Here is a 5,408-nt window from a genome sequence, read left to right on the forward strand (position 1 = left end):
TTTTAAGTCAAATTGAAACGACAAGACAACAACAACAACAACAACAACAATGACAACAAAACAAGAACAACAAAGACAATAAACAGTAAACAGTAAATAACAAAAACAACAAAAAGTAAACAACAAAACCAGTAAACCCGAAAAGGCTGAAAAGTTGTCCTTTGGACTTAGTTCATATTTTTGTTGACTTTGCTAATGTTGTTGTGTTTGTTTTCGTGTTCTTTCTGCCAACAACGACATTTGATTTCTGTCTGCTTTTGCGTTTTGCTTCTTGCGTTTTGTTTATTCCGCATATTTTCACAATAGCAAAAGGAAAAGTCAACGATTTTGCCTCTATTCTCGAAGTCATAAAGATTGTTTATTTGTGTTTGTTTACGGCGCTAGCGTGTGTTTGTGTGCGAGTGCACGCACACGAATGTAATAATTGCGTGCGTACATGTTTACTTACCAATTCAGAAAGGTTTTTGTGTACTTTACAAATATGCCAGCCTTGTTTGCACGAAATTATGCAAATTGCTTACGTTTCGATCAGAAATCCGTTTTGGTTGTGCCAGAGAGTCTAAGGAATGTGCGCTATCGCGTAAGTCTAGAATTCCATCAAATCGAAAGTTTATTCAAGGCAAGAAATGGATGGAAATTTTTCTTAAGTAATACCATTTATCAGAATTTAATACTATAGAATGGTTGTGCATATTTCCTTATCTACTCTTTATAAAAATTCAGATACAATCAATGTACGTTGCGATTTCGATAACCAGAGCCGTGTTAAATAAATATACTGACAAAAGAGGCGGTTCTCTTAGCGCTCTATGATTTCTGGATGGACCATAAAAGAGACAAAATTAAGAAAAGAAAATTATCAAAAAAAATTCCTTTTCAAAAAAGATCGGTTACCTGGCATTAAGGATGTACATTTATTTCCAACTTAACGTTTAAAGAAATGTAAATTTAACAGATGATTTTTTGACAAACACTTTTAAAGAACTGCTAGAAACATGAATTTGTCACTAAGAAGGACTTAACTTCTTTCTGTATTACGCACTTCATCCCTACTTTAACCTCGGATGTCAATTTTCGCAATGTCTAAAAAGAGCAATTTTTTTTTGGCCGAAAGATATAAAAATTCTGTCTTTACTGTTTTTCCTTATCGATTCAATTCGTGAAACCCTATATATAAAGGACATCAATTTGCTTTCTTAAATATAAAGAATTATACTGGCTTCTAAATCGCTACTCTAAATTCAGTCTCGGTAACAAATGGTTAATTTAAAAATAAATATTAAAGCCAATTTGGACCTATGCTATAGATCTGTGGTGTTCAGCGTGTAACACAAAGATAGAAAAAATCCAGAGAGTACAAAACAAAATTCTCCGACAAGGAACGTGCGCTCCTTGGTATGTCAAAAACAAAAACCTACACAAAGACCTACATTTACTAACTTTTGAAGAAGTTATTCACCAATATACACCTAAATTCCGAGAAAGACTCATGTAGCATTTAAATCCTCGTGTTTGACACTTAAATCACCTTAAAAGAAAAAAGGAAATCATTGATAAAAATTAATACCCTAGCTCAATAGCATACATGTTAGTTTTTTAAGATTCGCAAAATTATTGTCAATTTCTATTTGGAAAGATTAAATAAATAAAAAAAAGAAAAAAAAATTTTGTTTTCTGCCTTAAGTGAATGATACCTATATCCCTGACACACCACTATTATCCCTGGTTAAGATAAAGTATTCCTTATTTTTTGCTTTCCTTTTTTCCTTTTTGGAATAACGAATTTATTAAGATTTTGTGATTGGGACTTCAAGAGGTGTTATTTGTTAGTATCCATATATTATATATGTGCTATAAAAAGAATTCTTACCTTCTATTGAAGCATATACCGTAAATATTTCTTTAGCACTATATGTTTCAAGTAAGTATAGTAGATTGCTAGTCCGCTTACCCAACTTTGGTAATAGAATCACTCACTATTACCTTTAAGCACGTATTTTGAAAACACGTGAGAACCTATTTTGGTTCTCAAATAGTTTATTTTACTTTCAAATTAATTAATTAATATAACACAGAGCATGTTCCAAACGTATTGCCTGAGGGTGCGAACAGGTAACTCCTTAGATAAACCACAGGACAATAGCAATAAATAAACTGCTTGTCTTTAAACTTTTCGACGATATAACAGTATTATTATTTACCCTAACTAATTGAATTAATATACAAAAATTACTCATAAACATATATTTAGTTCAACAATTAGAGGTATGAGAGAGACACATAGCTGTTAGGGATATAAGACTTTCATTTTAAAAAATTTAATTTTAATTAAATTCACTAATATTTTGACCACCTTTTATTAAACTCATTGTACGGACATGACGAAATGCAAAATCTCTAATTTTAATTTCCAACTGAACGAATTTTTTATTATTTAATTTGAGTTAATTTTGCTATTTGATTTATTTTTCCACACGATTTGGAATTATGAAATTTTAAGACGACCGTTGACAAATGTGTATAAAGTAGTAGATAGTGGAGCTAAGAGCTACGAAATGCATTATCCATAAGTGTAGCATCATTAGTTATAACACAAAAGAAAGTAATACAATCCCACACATATTGGTTGAGCATCGCATATTCAATAAATTTTGTATAATTTGGTTTTGTAAATTGGCTCTAAAGCTGCCAGTACGAGATAGTTTTGCAATTTAGTCATTCATCGGAATGAATGTCTCCATTCAAATAGACTCACACCAGCAATGAATCACTCTTATCGGGAAACCTTATACGTTGGTTGGCTGTTAGCTGTTGGCTGAAATACGAGAGAAGAAAGTGTGACCACATAACTTGCTTGAACGAAATTGATCAATTTGGTCGGAAATTGCTGCATTAATAAAGTTAAATTTGTGTCATTTTATACTAGAGGAGACTTTAGCTGATAGAAAAATGTGTTGTATGGAAATGGCCGTTTTGTGGTGCTGTAATGCAGTTCGCCACCCAACGTTGTGGGTTACATTGATTGTATAATTCTCTCGAAGGCTCAAAGTTGTTTTAAAAATTTCAAAGCCATCCTACTGACAAAAATCAATACACTGCAAAAAATAACACAAATAAAAGGAAATATATAAGTGCGTTTCGAACAAAGGAGAAAATTCGCTTGAAACTGTTATGAAAGCAATATTTCAATACAGCAGAAATGACATTGACATAGAGTGTGCGCTTCTCTATAGCTTTTTAGTTAAGAAAAATTACAGAATATAACAACAGAAGTCCCCAGCTATCTCTTCACCTTTTCAGCGCACAAAGCACAGACCCAACAAGTAGTGCACTTCACATTGAGATTTTATTGAGCAAAAAGCAATTTCAATAAATAAATAAATTGGGTCAAAATGTGTTCCCATTTCAATAGCTACATATAATCACGGATCGGTATGTCTGTGCATTAGCTGTGTACGCTAATGTGTGTATGGAGACATGCTCGTACATATCTATGAAAAGAAATTCTACACATGGGTTTGTATAGACGAGCAGATCAAAATATGAGTACGAATTACACACGGCTGCATACGCAAAGTTTATGGAATCCGAGCGCTATTAATATTGTCGAAGCTAATATTGTTGAGTGGCAAATATGTCGCATAGAATTGCTGCGATATGCAACTGCAGGGCTCTCCAAACTTTCCGTTGATGCGGACTAGTTTCCTAAATCGATGCAGATTGCTCCCCTTATAAAACCTGTAACCTCTGACATTTTAACTGCGAAATTGGAAATTTTATAAAGCAAAATAATGGATTTTGGCAATTTTTTAGACACTTGCAATTGATGTGTAGCTGAAACGCGCTGTTTGATGGCAATTACGGACAAATAAAAAGTATTGAGTCAGGAGTGATACAGAGAATGTTCACTCATAGAGTAAACAATATTTTATGGCACAAGTCTTGATTAATTGACGCAAGAATTTAATAGAAAAATCGCAGATTGTCTGTAAAAATTTGGAAATAGGCAAACAGAAAAATCTATTATTGGCTTTTAATTGCTTGCTTCGAATACAATCTATTATTATCTAAAATAATAAAAATTTATTTATGCAAATTTCTACGATTCAAAGTTTATTTGCATTTTTAAGTGTTTTTGATGTGCATTTGCTTTGGACTACGAAGCCGCACTTCTGGTTGAAAATTTATTGGAATCGATTCGTTTTGGGCGTGATTTGCATTTAAATGATTTTTCTTTGCTTTAAACAATTTTAGGTAGCATTTTTGCATAAATAATTACTCAGGAAATGCGATGAGATCGACAGCAATTTATGGCAAAGGTTAATTAGGTGACAGATTTCCAGTGTAGTAAAATATTTAATTAATTGTCAAACATTTCAATAAGTTAATCAAAAACCTTTTAAAAATAACCTTAAAGAAATTAGTGACAGATTTTTATGTTTTCTTTTAAGTTCCGAAATAAGACAAAAAAAGACTTTGAGTTCGCGACTAGCTTTGTTAGGTAGCGAATAAATTTCTGACATAGAGAAGTAGACACTCCAATATGACTAGATCGATTTGTCTTGTCTTAATAATCGAGACTAAAAATACAAGTAATATACATTCTCTAATATCTCATCATTATCTCTCTAATATCGCATTAGGAATTTATTGAGATAACAAATTTAATTTTTATTCACAAAAGTGCATAAAGCAAAAGCATTGTACGAGGAGTGTTCGAAAAGTTTTGCAAGTAGCTTCTTTATACTTTTCATTCTTGCTAATTTTTGTCATTATCTCTTCTTAAATTAATACCCAAACGTTTTAGTCTCTCTAAATTTGGCAATTTGTGTTCAATTTCTGTTGAATATGAACTTTTCATTTCAAGAACACGTTCACACTTTGAGTCAATCTTAAAACTTTGTAAATAAAAATATTCAATATTATTAGTTTCACTTGAAATGCTCCCTAGTAGGATGCAAGATGCCAAAAACTTCAGATTTACATCGTACTCTGCTTGCAAATAACAGTATCAGATGCAATCGTGTTCTATATTTTGTTAAAGGACTTTTTGCGCTATATTTGGAGGTGGTTTTAAATAATTTCATTAATAATCTATTTACTATATATGATTAATCAAATTTTTATGTAATTGATGATCGACATCATACGATGTAATTTCTTTCTTTGGATCGATTTATTAAGCACTTATGTAGCTAATTTTTAACTGAATCACCTTAGCTGCAATATCTCTGACTAGACAGTTAATCCCGAAATTATAAATTTAATTGTTTTACTGAAGAACGATTGTATAGGTGCACTTATAGTCATGTATTTACTTATCGTAGGTTCATAAGATGAGACTTCCAGTGAAAGACACCTGCTGAAAATGTTGAGATCAATATAAAAAAGACATAAGCTTATACCCT

This window comes from Teleopsis dalmanni, chromosome 1, assembly GCF_002237135.1.
Source record: "Teleopsis dalmanni isolate 2A chromosome 1, ASM223713v2, whole genome shotgun sequence".
Taxonomy (NCBI): domain Eukaryota; kingdom Metazoa; phylum Arthropoda; class Insecta; order Diptera; family Diopsidae; genus Teleopsis; species Teleopsis dalmanni.